The sequence below is a fragment of the Triticum aestivum genome, chromosome 6B, assembly GCF_018294505.1.
Source record: "Triticum aestivum cultivar Chinese Spring chromosome 6B, IWGSC CS RefSeq v2.1, whole genome shotgun sequence".
Taxonomy (NCBI): Eukaryota; Viridiplantae; Streptophyta; class Magnoliopsida; order Poales; family Poaceae; genus Triticum; species Triticum aestivum.
The window spans coordinates 597,234,683-597,251,733 of NC_057810.1; the positions used below are offsets into that span (position 1 = coordinate 597,234,683).

The 17,051-nt window shown below is 44.8% G+C and overlaps 1 long non-coding RNA gene across 1 annotated transcript; it reads right to left on the reverse strand.

Annotated features, from left to right (window-relative positions):
• Positions 1–15,529: 15,529 nt before the first annotated feature.
• On the reverse strand, positions 15,530–16,493 carry LOC123134531 (uncharacterized). The gene is made up of 2 exons (XR_006465660.1): positions 16,320–16,493; positions 15,530–16,220 (listed from the first exon to the last, which is right to left on the reverse strand). It is a non-coding gene; the product is annotated as an uncharacterized lncRNA (long non-coding RNA).
• Between the last annotated feature and the right edge of the window lie 558 nt (positions 16,494–17,051).

Sequence of the window (17,051 nt, forward strand, 5' to 3'; positions counted from 1 at the left end):
GTTTGGATAAGATAAGTGGAGCAGACCGGAATACTAACTAATTTCAAAGGAAGGCTTCCTAGAGAGCAAAGAAAAATTATATTTATGCATTAAGGAGGGATGATGGGTGTCTAACAAAAATCTGGAGGAGATGGAAGGTATCACAGCCTTGTTCTTTAAACAACTTTATTCTTGTGATGATTCAGTTCACCCGTCCCATATTATTTTGCTAGTCAATCCCCTTGTCTCTAGTGATATGAATGATGATCTTTGCAAACCATTTATGGAACAAGAGATTAGCGATGCTCTTTTTCAAATGGGGCCGTTAAAAGCCCCGAGACCATATGGTTTTCCTACAAGGTTTTTCTAACAGAATTGGGATTTGATCAAAGAGGATATTGTTAAGGTTGTTCAATAGTTTTTTAATTCTAGAATTATGTTAGAGGACATTAATAACACAACTATTGTTATCATCCCGAAAGTTAAGAGTCCTTGATCTATTAAAGATTTCAAGCCGATAAGTTTGTGCAATGTTGTTATCTACAAGATTTTTTCCAAGTGTCTTGTTAATAGACTGTGACCGCTCCTTGATGGTACGATTTCCCCTGCTCAAGTGCATTTATTCCGGGAAGGTTAATTTCTGACAATGCTCTCATAGTCTTTGAATGTATGCATTTGTTGAGTATGCTTAAATATTTAAGAGGGGAATTTTGTGCGTATAAGTTGGACTTGGTGAAAGCCTATGACCGCGTGTACTGGCATTTCTTGCAATGTATGATGGGGGCTTTGGGTTTTGCACCGAGGTGGATAAATTGGATTATGTCGTGTGTTACATCAGTGAAATTTGCGGTGTGCTTTAATGGACAGTTGTTGGAGTCATTTTCACCTACTCAGGGGCTCGGGTTGGGAGATCCTTTATTCGTGTATTTGTTCCTATTTGTAGCTGATGCACTTTCTTTACTGCTTAATGATGCTTCTGCTAGGGGAGATCCTTAGGAGCTTCGTTTGAATAGACAAGCTCCTGGTATTTATCACTTCTTGTTTGCAGAGGACAAAATGATATTTTTCAAAGGCTCCTTTGACCAAACAGTAGCCATTAAAAATATTTTGATGGGGTATGAGAAGGGGATTGGGTAATTATTGAGTCTTGATAAGTGTTCCATGATGTTTGGGAACAAGTGCAGTTTGGAGAATCAAGTGGCTATAATGGTCATTCCAAAATTACGGTCGATGGGTTCGAAGATAAATATCTTGGACTACTGGTTCCAGAGGGAAGAATGAAGGTTGGTAAGTTTCAATATACTAAAGAAAAGGTTTTGAAAAGGCTCTCTGATTGGATTGAAAAATACGCTTCTTGTAGGTGAACGAAGACTTAATAAAATTAGTTATTCACGCTCTAGCTGCGTATGCAATGGGTATCTTTAAGTTTCCGGCTTCACTTTGTGAGGAGTTATCCCAGATTATCAGGAATTTTTGGTGGGGATATGAGGAAGATAGAAGGAAAACACATTGGTTAGCATGGGACAAATTAGCAAGGCCTAAAGGTAAGGGAGGTATGGTATTTTGGGATATCAGATTATTTAACCAAGTCCTCTTAGCTAAACAAGCATGGCGATTGTTGGTTTATCCATACTCATTGTGTGCTAAGCTGACAAAGGCAAAGTATTATCCTCAGGGACATATTCTTGATATCCATAGTTGAAAGTGCAACTAATCCTCGGGTGGTTTTGGTAATTCATAACAACATGTATCTCATCGAACTAATGTCCATTCAAGATAAATATTTCAGGATGTTCAATGATTGGCATGGCACGAACTAGCGATGTGGACCCCTCAAAATGTTGGAAATATGCCCTAGAGGCAATAATAAAAGGATTATTATTATATTTCCTTGTTCATGATAATTGTCTTTTATTCATGCTATAATTGTATTATCCGGAAATCGTAATACAATACATAGACCACAATACGTCCCTAGAAAGCCTCTAGTTGACTAGCTCGTTGGTCAACGGATAGTCATGGTTTCCTGACTATGGACATTGGATGTTGTTGACAACGGGATCACATCATTAGGATAATGATGTGATGGACAAGACCCAATCCTAAGCATAGCACAAGATCGTGTAGTTCGTTTTGCTAGATCTTTTCCAATGTCAAGTATCTTTTCCTTAGACCATGAGATCGTGTAACTCCCGGATACCGTAGGAGTGCTTTGGGTGTACCAAACGTCACAACATAACTGGGTGACTATAAAGGTGCACTACAGGTATCTCCGAAAGTGTCTGTTGGGTTGACATGGATCGAGACTGGGATTTGTCACTCCGTATTACGGAGAGGTATCACTGGGCCCACTCGGTAGTGCATCATCATAATGAGCTCAAAGTGACCAAGTGTCTGGTCACGGGATCATGCATTACGGTACGAGTAAAGTGACTTGCCCGCAACGAGATTGAACGAGGTATTGGGATACCAACGATCAAATCCCGGGCAAGTAACATACCGTCTGACAAAGGGAATAGTATACGGGGTTGTTTGAATCCTCGACATCATGGTTCATCCGATGAGATCATCGAGGAGTATGTGGGAGCCAACATGGGTATCCAGATCCCGCTGTTGGTTATTGACCGGAGAGCCGTCTCGGCCACGTCTGCATGTCTCCCGAACCCGTAGGGTCTACACACTTAAGGTTCAGTGACGCTAGGGTTATTAGGAAGACTTGTATGTGATTACCGAATGTTGTTCGGAGTCCCGGATGAGATCCCGGACGTCATGAGGAGTTCCGAAATGGTCCGGAGGTAAAGATTTATATGTGGGAAGTTGTCATACGGTCACCGGAAAGTTTCGGGGGCATATCGGTATTGTACCGGGGCCACCGGAGGGGTTCCGGGGGTCCACCGGGAGGGGCCACCCTTCTCGGAGGGCCTCATGGGCCGTAGGGGCAGGGAAACAGCCCCTGGAGGGCTGGGCGTGCCCCCCCTTGGGCCCATGCGCCTAGGGTTGGGGGGAACCCTAGTGGGGGCGCCCCCCTTGCTTGGGGGGCAAGCCCCCTCCCTTGGCCGCCACCCCCCCTCTAGATCTCATCTAGAGGGGGTCGGCCCCCTTCCCCCCTTCCCCTATAAATAGAGGGGCGAGGGGAGGGCTGCACAGAACATCCAAGGCGCAGCCCCTCCCCTCCCCAACACCTCTCCTCCTCCGTTAAGTGCTTGGCGAAGCCCTGTCGGAGTACTGCCTCTCCACCATCACCACGCCGTCGTGCTGCTGCTGGAGCCTTCTTCCTCAACCTCTCCTTCCCCCTTGCTGGATCAAGAAGGAGGAGACGTTATCCGCTCCGTACGTGTGTTGAACGCGGAGGTGTTGTCCGTTCGGCACTTGTTTATCGGTGATTTGGATCACGGCGAGTACGACTCCATCATCCCCGTTCTCTTGAACGCTTCCGCTCGCGATCTACAAAGGTATGTAGATGCACTCCTATCACTCGTTGCTTAGATGAACTCATAGATGGATCTTGGTGAAACCGTAGGAAAATTTTATTTTCTGCAACGTTCCCCAACAGTGGCATCATGAGCTAGGTCTATGCGTAGTTCTCTATAGCACGAGTAGAACACAATTTTGTTGTGGGCGTAGATCTTGTCAACTTGCTTGCCGCTACTAGTCTTATTTTGCTTCAGCGGTATTGTGGGATGAAGTGGCCCGGACCGACCTTACACGTACGCTTACATGAGACAGGTTCCACCGACTGACATGCACTAGTTGCATAAGGTGGCTAGCGGGTGTCTGTCTCTCCAACTTTAGTTGGAGCGGATTCGATGAAAAGGGTCCTTATGAAGGGTAAATAGAAGTTGACAAAATCACGTTGTGGTTATTCGTAGGTAAGAAAACGTTCTTGCTAGAACCCAATTGCAGCCACGTAAAAGATGCAACAACAATTAGAGGACGTCTAACTTGTTTTTGCAGCAATTGTCATGTGATGTGATATGGCCAGAAGTTGTGATGAATGATGAATGATATATTGTGATGTATGAGATCATGTTCTTGTAATAGGAATCACGACTTGCATGTCGATGAGTATGACAGCCGGCAGGAGCCATAGGAGTTGTCTTTATTTTTGTATGACCTGCGTGTCATTGAAGAACGCCATGTAAATTACTTTACTTTATTGCTAAACGCGTTAGCCATAGAAGTAGAAGTAGTCATTGGCGTGACAACTTCATGAAAACACGATGATGGAGATCATGGTGTCATGCCGGTGACGAAGATGATCATGGAGCCCCGAAGATGGAGATCAAAGGAGCTATATGATATTGGCCATATCATGTCACTATTATATAATTGCATGTGATGTTTATTATGTTTATGCATCTTGTTTACTTAGAATGACGGTAGTAAATAAGATGATCCCTTATAATAATTTCAAGAAAGTGTTCCCCCTAACTGTGCGCCGTTGCTAAAGTTCGTCGTTTCGAAGCACCACGTGATGATCGGGTGTGATAGATCCTTACGTTCACATACAACGGGTGTAAGACAGTTTTACACATGCATAAACACTTAGGGTTAACTTGACGAGCCTAGCATGTACAGACATGGCCTCGGAACACAGAGACCGAAAGGTCGAACATGAGTCGTATGGAAGATACGATCAACATGGAGATGTTCACCGATGATGACTAGTCCGTCTCACGTGATGATCGGACACGGCCTAGTCGACTCGGATTGTGTAACACTTAGATGACTAGAGGGATGTCAATTTGAGTGGGAGTTCATTAAATAATTTGATTAGATGAACTTAATTATCATGAACTTAGTCTAAAGTCTTTGCAAAATATGTCTTCTAGATCAAATGGCCAACGCTCATGTCAACATGAACTTCAACGCGTTCCTAGAGAAAACCAAGCTGAAAGATGATGGCAACAACTATTCGGACTGGGTCCGGAACCTGAGGATCATCCTCATAGCAGCCAAGAAAGATTATGTCCTAGAAGCACCGCTAGGTGAAGCACCCATCCCAGAGAAACAAGACGTTATGAACGCTTGGCAGTCACGTGCTGATGATTACTCCCTCGTTCAGTGCGGCATCTTTACAGCTTAGAACCGGGGCTCCAAAAGCGTTTTGAGCGACACGGAGCATATGAGATGTTCGAGGAGCTGAAAATGGTTTTTCAAGCTCATGCCTGGGTCGAGAGATATGAAGTCTCCGACAAGTTCTATAGTTGTAAGATGGAGGAAAACAGTTCTGTCAGTGAGCACATACTCAAAATGTCTGGGTTGCATAACCGCCTGTCCCAGCTGGAGATCAACCTCCCGACGAGGCGGTCATTGACAGAATCCTTCAGTCGCTCCCACCGAGCTACAAGAGCTTTCTGTTGAACTACAATATGCAGGGGATGGTGAAGACCATTCCTGAAGTATTTTCAATGCTGAAGTCAGCAGAGGTTGAAATCAAGAAAGAACATCAAGTGTTGATGGTCAATAAGACCACTAAGTTCAAGAAGGGCAAGGGTAAGAACTTCAAGAAGGACGGCAAAGATGTTGCCACGCCCGGTAAGCCAGTTGCCGGGAAAAAGTCAAAGAATGGACCCAAGCCTGAGACTGAGTGCTTTTATTGCAAAGGGAAGGGTCACTGGAAGCGGAACTGCCCCCAAATACTTAGCGGACAAGAAGGCCGGCAACACTAAAGGTATATTTGATATACATGTAATTGATGTGTACCTTACCAGTACTCGTAGTAACTCCTGGGTATTTGATACCGGTGCCGTTGCTCATATTTGTAACTCACAGCAGGAGCTGCGGAATAAGCGGAGACTGGCGAAGGACGAGGTGACGATGCGCGTCGGGAATGGTTCCAAGGTCGATGTGATCGCCACCGGCACGCTACCTCTACATTTACCTACGTGATTAGTTTTAAACCTCAATAATTGTTATTTAGTGCCAAGTTTGAGCATGAACATTGTATCTGGATCTCGGTTGATGCGAGATGGCTACTCATTTAAATTCGAGAATAATGGTTGTTCTATTTATATGAGAGATATGTTTTATGGTCATGCCCCGATGGTCAATGGTTTATTCTTAATGAATCTCGAACGTAATGTTACACATATTCATAGTGTGAATACCAAAAGATGTAAAGTTGATAACGATAGTCCCACATACTTGTGGCACTACCGCCTTGGTCACATTGGTGTCAAGCGCATGAAGAAGCTCCATGCTGATGGACTTTTAGAGTCTCTCGATTATGAATCATTTGACACATGCGAACCATGCCTCATGGGCAAAATGACCAAGACCCCGTTCTCCGGAACAATGGAGCGAGCAACCAACTTATTGGAAATCATACATACTGATGTGTGTGGTCCAATGAGCGTTGAGGCTCGCGGAGGATATCGTTATGTTCTCACTCTTATAGATGACTTGAGTAGATATGGGTATGTCTACTTGATGAAACACAAGTCTGAGACCTTTGAAAAGTTCAAGGAATTTCAGAATGAGGTAGAGAATCAATGTGAACGAAAGATAAAATTCTTACGATCAGATCGTGGAGGAGAATATTTAAGTCACGAATTTGGTACACACTTAAGAAAATATGGAATCGTTTCACAACTCACGCCGCCTGGAACACCTCAGCGTAACGGTGTGTTCGAACGTCGTAATCGCACTCTATTGGATATGGTGCGATCTATGATGTCTCTTACTGATTTACCGCTATCATTTTGGGGATACGCTCTAGAGACAGCTACATTCACTTTAAATAGGGCACCGTCTAAATCCGTTGAGACGACACCGTATGAATTATGGTTTGGGAAGAAACCTAAGCTGTCGTTTCTAAAAGTTTGGGGATGCGATGCTTATGTCAAGAAACTTCAACCTGAAAAGCTCGAACCCAAGTCGGAAAAATGCGTCTTCATAGGATACCCTAAGGAAACCATTGGGTATACCTTCTACCTTAGATCCGAAGGCAAGATCTTTGTTGCCAAGAACGGATCCTTTCTGGAAAAGGAGTTTCTCTCGAAAGGAGTAAGTGGGAGGAAAGTAGAACTCGATGAAGTACTACCTCTTGAACCGGAAAGTAGTGCAGCTCAGGAAAATGTTCCTGTGGTGCCTACACCGACTGGAGAGGAAATTAATGATGATGATCAAGGTACTTCGGATCAAGTTGCTACTGAACTTCGTAGGTCCACAAGGACACGTTCCACACCAGAGTGGTATGGCAACCCTGTCCTGGAAATCATGTTGTTAGACAACGGTGAAGCTTCGAACTATGAAGAAGCGATGGCGGGCCCAGATTCCAACAAATGGCTAGAAGCCATGCAATCCAAGATAGAATCCATGTATGAAAACAAAGTATGGACTTTGACTGACTTGCCCGATGATCGGCGAGCGATAGAAAACAAATTGATCTTTAAGAAGAAGACGGACACGGATGGAAATGTCACCATCTATAAAGCTCGACTTGTTGCTAAGGGTTATCGACAAGTTCAAGGGATTGACTATGATGAGACTTTCTCTCCCGTAGCGAAGCTTAAGTCCGTCCGAATCATGTTAGCAATTGCCGCATACTATGATTATGAGATATGGCAGATGGACCTCAAAATGGCATTCCTTAACGGTTATCTTAAGGAAGAGCTGTATATGATGCAGCCGGAAGGTTTTGTCGATCCTAAGAATGCTAACAAAGTATGCAAGCTCCAGTGATCCATTTATGGGCTGGTGCAAGCATCTTAGAGTTGGAACATTCGCTTTGATGAGATGATCAAAGCGTTTGGGTTTATGCAGACTTATGGAGAAGCCTGCGTTTACAAGAAAGTGAGTGGGAGCTCTGTAGCATTTCTCATATTATATGTAGATGACATACTTTTGATGGGAAATGATATAGAATTCTTGGACAACATTAAGGCCTACTTGAATAAGTGTTTTTCAATGAAGGACCTTGGAGAAGCTGCTTACATATTAGGCATCAAAATCTATAGGGATAGATCAAGACGCCTCATAGGTCTTTCACAAAGCACATACCTTGATAAGATTTTGAAGAAGTTCAAAATGGATCAGTCCAAGAAAGGGTTCTTGCCTGTATTGCAAGGTGTGAGATTGAGCTCGGCTCAATGCCCGACCACGGCAAAAGATAAAGAAGAGATGAGCGTCATCCCTATGCCCCATAGGATCTATTATGTATGCCATGCTGTGTACCAGACCTGATGTAAACCTTGCCGTAAGTTTGGTAGGAAGGTACCAAAGTAATCCCGGTAAGGAACACTGGACAGCGGTCAAGAATATCCTGAAGTACCTAAAAGGACAAAGGACATGTTTCTCGTTTATGGAGGTGACGAAGAGCTCGTCGTAAAGGGTTACGTCGACGCTAGCTTCGACACAGATCTGGATGACTCTAAGTCACAAACCGGATACGTGTATATGTTGAATGGTGGGGCAGTAAGCTGGTGCAGCTGCAAGCAGAGCGTCGTGGCGGGATCTACATGTGAAGCGGAGTACATGGCAGCCTCGGAGGCAGCGCATGAAGCAATTTGGGTGAAGGAGTTCATCACCGACCTAGGAGTCATACCCAATGCGTCGGGGCCGATCAAACTCTTCTGTGACAACACTGGAGCTATTGCCCTTGCCAAGGAGCCCAGGTTTCACAAGAAGACCAGGCACATCAAGCGTCGTTTCAACTCCATCCGTGAAAATGTTCAAGATGGAGACATAGATATTTGCAAAGTACATACGGATCTGAATGTCGCAGATCCGTTGACTAAACCTCTTCCGCGAGCAAAACATGATCAACACCAGAACTCTATGGGTGTTCGATTCATCACAATGTAACTGGATTATTGACTCTAGTGCAAGTGGGAGACTGTTGGAAATATGCCCTAGAGGCAATAATAAAAGGATTATTATTATATTTCCTTGTTCATGATAATTGTCTTTTATTCATGCTATAATTGTATTATCCGGAAATCGTAATACACGTGTGAATACATAGACCACAATACGTCCCTAGAAAGCCTCTAGTTGACTAGCTCGTTGGTCAACGGATAGTCATGGTTTCCTGACTATGGACATTGGATGTCGTTGACAATGGGATCACATCATTAGGAGAATGATGTGATGGACAAGACCCAATCCTAAGTATAGCACAAGATCATGTAGTTCGTTTTGCTAGAGCTTTTCCAATGTCAAGTATCTTTTCCTTAGACCATGAGATCGTGTAACTCCCGGATACCGTAGGAGTGCTTTGGGTGTACCAAACGTCACAACGTAACTGCGTGACTATAAAGGTGCACTACAGGTATCACCGTAAGTGTCTGTTGGGTTGACACGGATCGAGACTAGGATTTGTCACTCCGTATTACGGAGAGGTATCACTGGGCCCACTCGGTAGTGCATCATCATAATGAGCTCAAAGTGACCAAGTGTCTGGTCACGGGATCATGCATTACGGTACGAGTAAAGTGACTTGCCCGCAACGAGATTGAACGAGGTATTGGGATACCGATGATCGAATCTCGGGCAAGTAACATACCGTCTGACAAAGGGAATAGTATAACGGGTTGTTTGAATCCTCGACATCATGGTTCATCCGATGAGATCATCGAGGAGTATGTGGGAGCCAACATGGGTATCCAGATCCTGCTGTTGGTTATTTACTGGAGAGCCGTCTCGGTCACGTCTGCATGTCTCCCGAACCCGTAGGGTCTACACACTTAAGGTTCGGTGACGCTAGGGTTATTGGGAAGACTTGTATGTGATTACCGAATGTTGTTCGGAGTCCCGGATGAGATCTCGGACGTCACGAGGAGTTCCGGAATGGTCCGGAGGTAAAGATTTATATGTGGGAAGTTGTCATACGGTCACCGGAAAGTTTCGGGGGCATATCGGTATTGTACCGGGGCCACCGGAGGGGTTCTGGGGGTCCACCGGGAGGGTCCACCCTTCTCGGAGGGCCTCATGGGCCGTAGGGGGCAGGGAAACAGCCCCTGGAGGGCTGGGCGCGCCCCCCGTTGGGCCCATGCGCCTAGGGTTGGGGGGAACCCTAGTGGGGGCGCCCCCTTGCTTGGGGGGCAAGCCCCCTCCCTTGACCGCCGCCCCCCTCTAGATCTCATCTAGAGGGGGGCGGTCCCCTTCCCCCTTCCCCTATAAATAGAGGGGCGAGGGGAGGGCTGCACAGAACATCCAAGGCGCAGCCCCTCCCCTCCCCAACACCTCTCCTCCTCTGTTAAGTGCTTGGCGAAGCCCTGGCGGAGTACTGCCTCTCCACCATCACCACGCCGTCGTGCTGCTGCTGGAGCCTTCTCCCTCAACCTCTCCTTCCCCCTTGCTGGATCAAGAAGGAGGAGACGTCATCTGCTCCATACGTGTGTTGAACGCGGAGGTGCTGTCCGTTCGGCACTTGGTCATCGGTGATTTGGATCACGGCAAGTACGACTCCATCATCCCCGTTCTCTTGAACGCTTCCGCTCGCGATCTACAAAGGTATGTAGATGCACTCCTATCACCCGTTGCTTAGATGAACTCATAGATGGATCTTGGTGAAACCGTAGGAAAATTTTATTTTCTGCAACGTTCCCCAACACAAAATGCTAAGGACAAGGATTAGTAAAAGCTCAAGACTCTACATTTTTGTTTAAGTGATCCAAGATCACATTGAGTCCATAGGAAAGCCAATACTATTAAAAGGGGATGCGGTGTTGCTTAATGATCTATTTTCTCAAAGGGCTTAGTGATATTGCTCCAAAACCCTCAGCCACTTTCTCTACACAAATATGTCCAAACCCTAATCTCTAACTCGGCCCCACCGAAACTTCTCATCCGGAGCCACCGAGTACATCTGGACTTAGCCACAGCCAGAACCCTAACAATTTGGTTCCACCGATGCGGATCTTGGTCTCACCGAGATGGCCTTGCTAGCTCTCTATGACTTGTTGCAATCATTTCGGTCTCACCGAGAAGTTGCAATTGGTCCCACCGAGATGGCTTGACTGATTCTCTGTTGCCTTATTGCTTCACTTCGGTCCCACCAAGTTGATGTAATCAGTGCCACCAATATGAGTTTTGCCCTAAGCCCTAGCACATCGTCCCACCAAGTTGTTCCCATCGGTCCCATCGAGATTCCTAACATTCATATTTTTACACAGATCAGTGCCACCGAGTTTTCTGATCGGTGCCACCGAGATGGCTCAAAAGTGTGTAATGGTTAGATTTTATGTGGAGGCTATATATACCCCTCCACCCCTCTTCCTCATAGAGGAGAGCCATCACTACGTGCCTACACTTCCAACATTCATTTTTGAGAGAGAACCACCTACTAATGTGTTGAGATCAAGAGATTCCATTCCTACCATTTGAACCTTGATTTCTAGCCTTCCCCGAGTTGATTTCCACTCAAATCCTTATTCCACCATAGCCAAATGTGTGAGAAAGAGTTGAGTGTTGGATAGATTATCATTTGAAGCACAAGAGCAAGGAGTTCATCATCAACATACCGTCTATTACCTTTTGGAGAGTGGTGTCTCCTAGATTGGTTAGGTGTCGCTTGGGAGCCTCCGACAAGATGTGGAGTTTGAACCAAGAAGTTTGTAAGGGCAAGGATATCGCCTACTTCGTGAAGATCTACCCGAGTGAAGCAAGTCCTTCGTGGCCGATGGCCATGGTGGGATAGACAAGGTTGCTTCTTCATGGACCCTTCGTGGGTGGAGCCCTCCGTGGACGCGCGTAACCATTACCCTTCGTGGGTTGAAGTCTCCATCAACGTGGAAGTACGACAGCACAACCTATTAGAACCACGCCAAAAATCTTCGTATCTCCATTGTGTTTGCCTTCTCCAAACCCTTCCCTTTACCTTCATATGCAATGTTTTACTTTCTGCTGCTATACTCTTAGAATTGCATGTGTAGGTTGATTGCTTGACTTGTCATAATTGCTAAACTCTGCCCACAACTAAAATTGGGAAAATGATAGATTTTTATTTGTTCACGTAGTCTAATAACCGCCCTCTAGACATACTTTCGATCCTATAGTAGTCTGCATGAGTGACTTGGCAAAGTATTGTGCATGGTCTGGAACTGCTTAAGAAGGGAGTCATTTGGCGGGTGGGTGATGGATCTAGCATTAATATTTGGAGGGATATTGGTTACCTAGGAGCTCTAGTCTTAAAATTTCAACTAAAAGGCATAATCTAGATTAAAGTGGGTCTCCAATTTGTTCTTCAGCGGGAGAAAGGTTTGGGATGAAAATTTGATTAAGTATCTTTTCTATCCCTGCAAAGGAGATTCTTAAGATTCGTATTCACGCTTCTGGGGGTGGGGATATTATTGCATGGCACTATGAGAAGAGCTATAATTTTTTCTGTTAAAAGTGCGTACAATTTTGTGCTTAAGTTGAAGGATAGTCATGATAAAGTGAGTCAATCTAGTGGTGAACCAAACGTAGAAAGTAGGCTTTGGAATCTAATTTGGAAGGCTAATATTCCTCAGATGATAAGGAATTTTGCATGGCGTGCCGCATCCAATAGCTTTGCACTGCAAACTAATAGAGTTAAACACTATCAAATTACTTCAGGTATGTGCTCCATTTATTGAGTAGAAGATGAAAACACTTTTCATGCTCTCATTACTTGTTCAAAGGCCCGCGCTCTGCGATTGAATTTGAGAGAGTCGTGGAATATTCCTATGAAGAGTTGTTCAAATTCTCGATATCAGATTGGCTTTTGATTTTGTTGGATTATCTGAGCTTGCAACAACAAGAGCAAATTTTGTTTCTCTTTTGGCGAGCTTGGTAATTTTTGAAAAGGGGAAGGAATTTATTGGTGCTTCTGCAATTTTTGTGGACAATTATTCGTCTTCTTTTACGTCATGTCACGACACTATTGAGGTTGTTTCTAGTAACAAAGGCAAAGGAGAAATAGGAGGTGCTATACCAGTTTCCGCACCATTACAAGATCATGTGTTGTGGAAACCTCCCCCAGATGATAATATCAAGATCAATGTCGATGCCAGTTATGTAGAGAGTATTAATGCTGCCATTATGGGGGGTGGTTGCTAGAAACTCATCTGATGAAGTTATTATTTCTTCGTGGGACTTTCTAGGTCAGTGTTCTAGCGTGAATGAAGCTGAGCTATGTGCATGTCCGGCAGACCTCTATATCGGTATTATCCTTCACGAGTCCATTATTCTAGAGACTGATTGTGTTTTTGTTCTTTTTTCTTACAAATGAGAAGCTCGATAGGTCGCCTCTCGTTGATCTGAAGAAAGAATCCTTGAGTATGTCCAGGATGATCAAGAATTTTAAAATTGCGAAAATTAATCGGCTAGCCAATGAGGTGGCTCGCAAAATTGTGAAGTTTAGCTTTATTAGTAGATCTGATGGGATTCTTCTTAGACTAGCCACAATGGGTAGTAACATAGAGTAGTAACATGCCCATGGGACGGGCATACCTCTATAGTGGGGAGTATACCTGGCCATGGGCCGGGCCGGGCTAGGTCTAAAAAAGCCCACGACAGAAAACTGAGGCTCAGGACCTCCCAGGCCCTATCATCGGGCCTACTTTTCAAGCCCAAGCCCGACCCATCTTGTAAAAAGCCCTGAAAAGCCCTTAGGGCATAGGGCCGTGGGTCGGGCCTCTTCCTTAAAATGCCAATATGCCAAGCTCAAGCCCGTCCAAGCCCTGTTGGTGGGCTCAAAACTCAGGCCCAAGCCCGGCCCACGGGCAAGCCCATCGGGCCTAGGCCCTGGATTTTAGGGTCGGGCCGGAGATGGCCAGGACTAGCGGGGAGTAACATATGTGTGGTAACATGCAACACTTCATTTATTAGGCTATAGACTCATCTTACTTTGATATGTATGATGTTACTCATACTAGTAGTAACTAGCTATGTTACCACATGCCTCTCTTTCTTCATTTATTGCTTGCCACATCATCTATTTTATCTATATATGTGTGATGTTACTACTTACATTACTCCCACTGTGGGTAATCTTAGTAGTGTTCCGTCCTGCATGGTGTGTTTTGTAATGAAAGATAATAACCTTTTTTATTAATTAATATAGGGGTTTAGAAAAAAGAACTGGGAGATAGATTTTGAGTTTTAGATAAAATATCTAAAAAGTATTGTCCTCAACTAGTTTCCGACCGGGAATGTTTACCATTTAAAAATCACATGAATACATCGCGAATAAAATAAGGGCGCGTCTAGCTGGCGGTCGGGGGCTCGCTAGCTCTCGCGAGCGGCCGGCCCCTGGTCCCAGAAAAGGCAGCACGTTAGAAGGCAAAATTACTGTAATCCAAAAGTGCCACTAAAAAGGACACGACTAATTAATTACTCTATGTGGTCTCTTCTCACATGATGGATGCCTGCATGCCGCTGCATTAATGTTCTTCATGTTCATCTCTTATGCATTAATTTTTGGTTTTCAAAATTATAGAAGACATATCTTTTAAACCACGTGTCAAAATTCAGATCCGTTTTCACCCTTGAAACCCTCGCGGCGTGCTCTTCAAAAGTAGACCCCCTATGTGGATGTTTTGACGAATTAGTCTTCCTGTCAACTAAAATCAATGTATATGCAACTAGACTACATTGTCGCGCCAACTGAGCATATGTGTGTGCCAGTAGTCCTGCCAACTAAACATTAATGTATGTGCAACTAGACTACAGTGACGCGCCAACTGAGTATATGTGTGTGTAACTAGTCCTGCCAATTAAATATCAATGTGTGTGCAACTAGACTACATAGCCATGTCAATTGCGCATATATATGTGTGTGCAACTAGTGTCCTGCCAACTAAACATCAATGTGTGTGCAACTAGACTAAATTACAAGCCAACTGAGCATATGTATGTGCAACTAGTCTTCCTGTCAACTAAACATTCATGTGTGTGCAACTAGACTAAATTACAAGCCAACTAAACATCAATATGTGTGACTAGTCTTCCTGCCAACTAAATATCAATGTGTGTGCAACTAGTCTTTCTGTCAACTAAACATCAATATATGTGCAACTAGACTATATTACAAGCCAACTAGACATCAATATGTGTGCAACTGGACTACATTACCGTAAACTGTTTTTCGGTGTACACGAAAATGATTTTGCGGTACGGTATTTTACAAGATCTGCTAAAGACTACTCTTAGTATCATCGCGTGTGTGCAACTTCCCATAGGTTGTATAAAAACGACTATATTTGCAACTACAACTACTATAAATGCCAACAAAAAATTGACTACCAAAAGGGGATGTTTCCATCATACATATTTCCTATTCATGATTAAAAAAATATGGTCGGGATAGTTTGACCAACTGTCTAACGAATAATGTGCAACTTCGTCTGTTATCTTGACCAACTGTCTAGTAGTCGATATTCAGCATGGATGTGTGGTTTTCACCATCTCAACTTCGTCTACTTCCCCAGCCAACTGCATAATCGTGAGTGTGCAACATAGCCTGCTTGCTCTAAAACTACAGATCGTGCAAAACATCGCCGTAAGCATGTCAATTTTAGCATTGCATATATCATTTAAAAGGAAAAAAGATGTACCAAACAGAATGGAGCACCATAGAGGGTAGCAAATTTCAACTAGAATTAATTTGTAGAGATCGATTTGATCTCCATACACACACACGGGAAGGGACATGAATTCAACACTATGTGACTAGCATTCAGATCCATATGCACACGACACACACTAAGCTAGCACTCAGATCCATCCACCTGACATGAGGCAACTAGTAAACGTAACAATCCACACACACCGTGAGAGAAAGAAACACACACACGCGAGAGGAAAAAGAGTCTGCCGTGAACGGGATGACAGGGACGGCCACGACTCAAGGTCGATGCATCCATGCGCTGGGAAGTTGCCACAGCTTGCAGGCTTCGATGCCTAGCTAACGAGTAGGAGGTCGATGGCGACCAGGACGCCGTCACGCATGTCAGATCGAAGATGGCTGCCTTGCGTAGATGTAGATTGATGCAGACACGGTGAGCCACGCGAGGGAGGTAGACGCCGGCCCCCAAGACGCCATGCGCAGAAGGAAGATGCCGGCATGGACGATGACACACACGCAGGGAAATGACGGCCTAAGCGCACCGGTGACCGTGGGGTGCTCGCGAACGGTGAGTCGGGGAGGCAGCAGGGAATACGACGGCCCCTGCGAGATGATGGAGCAGTGCGTCAACGCCGTTGCTCCTCTTCTCCTCCATGCTTCGTCGCGAGCTCCAGCATCGAACGTTGACCAAGCAAAGGGGATCGAGCTGGGAAACAAGAAAGATAGACACAACAAATGTGATGGATGTGGATTTTTTTTCCTGGAGAGAGAGAGGGGCAGCGATAGGGTGCCAGAGGTGGGTTACTGCGGCCAGTGCAAGTTGGGGCGAAGGCGGAGGTGTCCGGTGAGGCGTGGTGGCGGCAGCCGACGCGAGGGGATGAGGATGAAGGGCGTAGACGCGAGCGGATAGCGACAAACGTCAGCCATTGAGAGCCTCGTAGCACCTGCCCCACGCGCGCGATGAATCGGACAGGATCGAGCGGTCATGAGCCGGCCGTTCATTATTTCCAAATAGTGCGTATGCACTTTTTAGATTTTAGGATAAAATAAAAATGTTGTTTGGATTGTGATTATCTTTGCCTTATATTTGCCACATTACTTTTTGCCATACTTGCCAGTAATGATGCATCTACTTCTACTTCCCCTAACCCTAATGATGGTTCTAGTTCCACTAATGATAGAACAAATCCAAATGTGAAAACTAGTGCACCTAAGCACGACGATCATGGTATAATCCACTATTTTATATGGGCTTGAGTTGTTTAAATTGTTAGCCATGCTTTGGCTTGTCTAAGGAAATCTTGCCACACCTTTTGTGTCTATGACATGTGGGGTTCACTGCTCATAATAAAATTCTTAAATTAGATATGGGTAGAACCAAACAATCATCTAACTTGATCAAATCTGCCTAAGATAAGATATGGCAAAGTGTGGCAATATGTGGCTAAGAACTAAACAACCCTAAAATCACAGAGCTGAATTGACCCATAAATAAACAAGCAAAACGCGCAGCCAGCCGCAGGATCTTGGCCCTCTA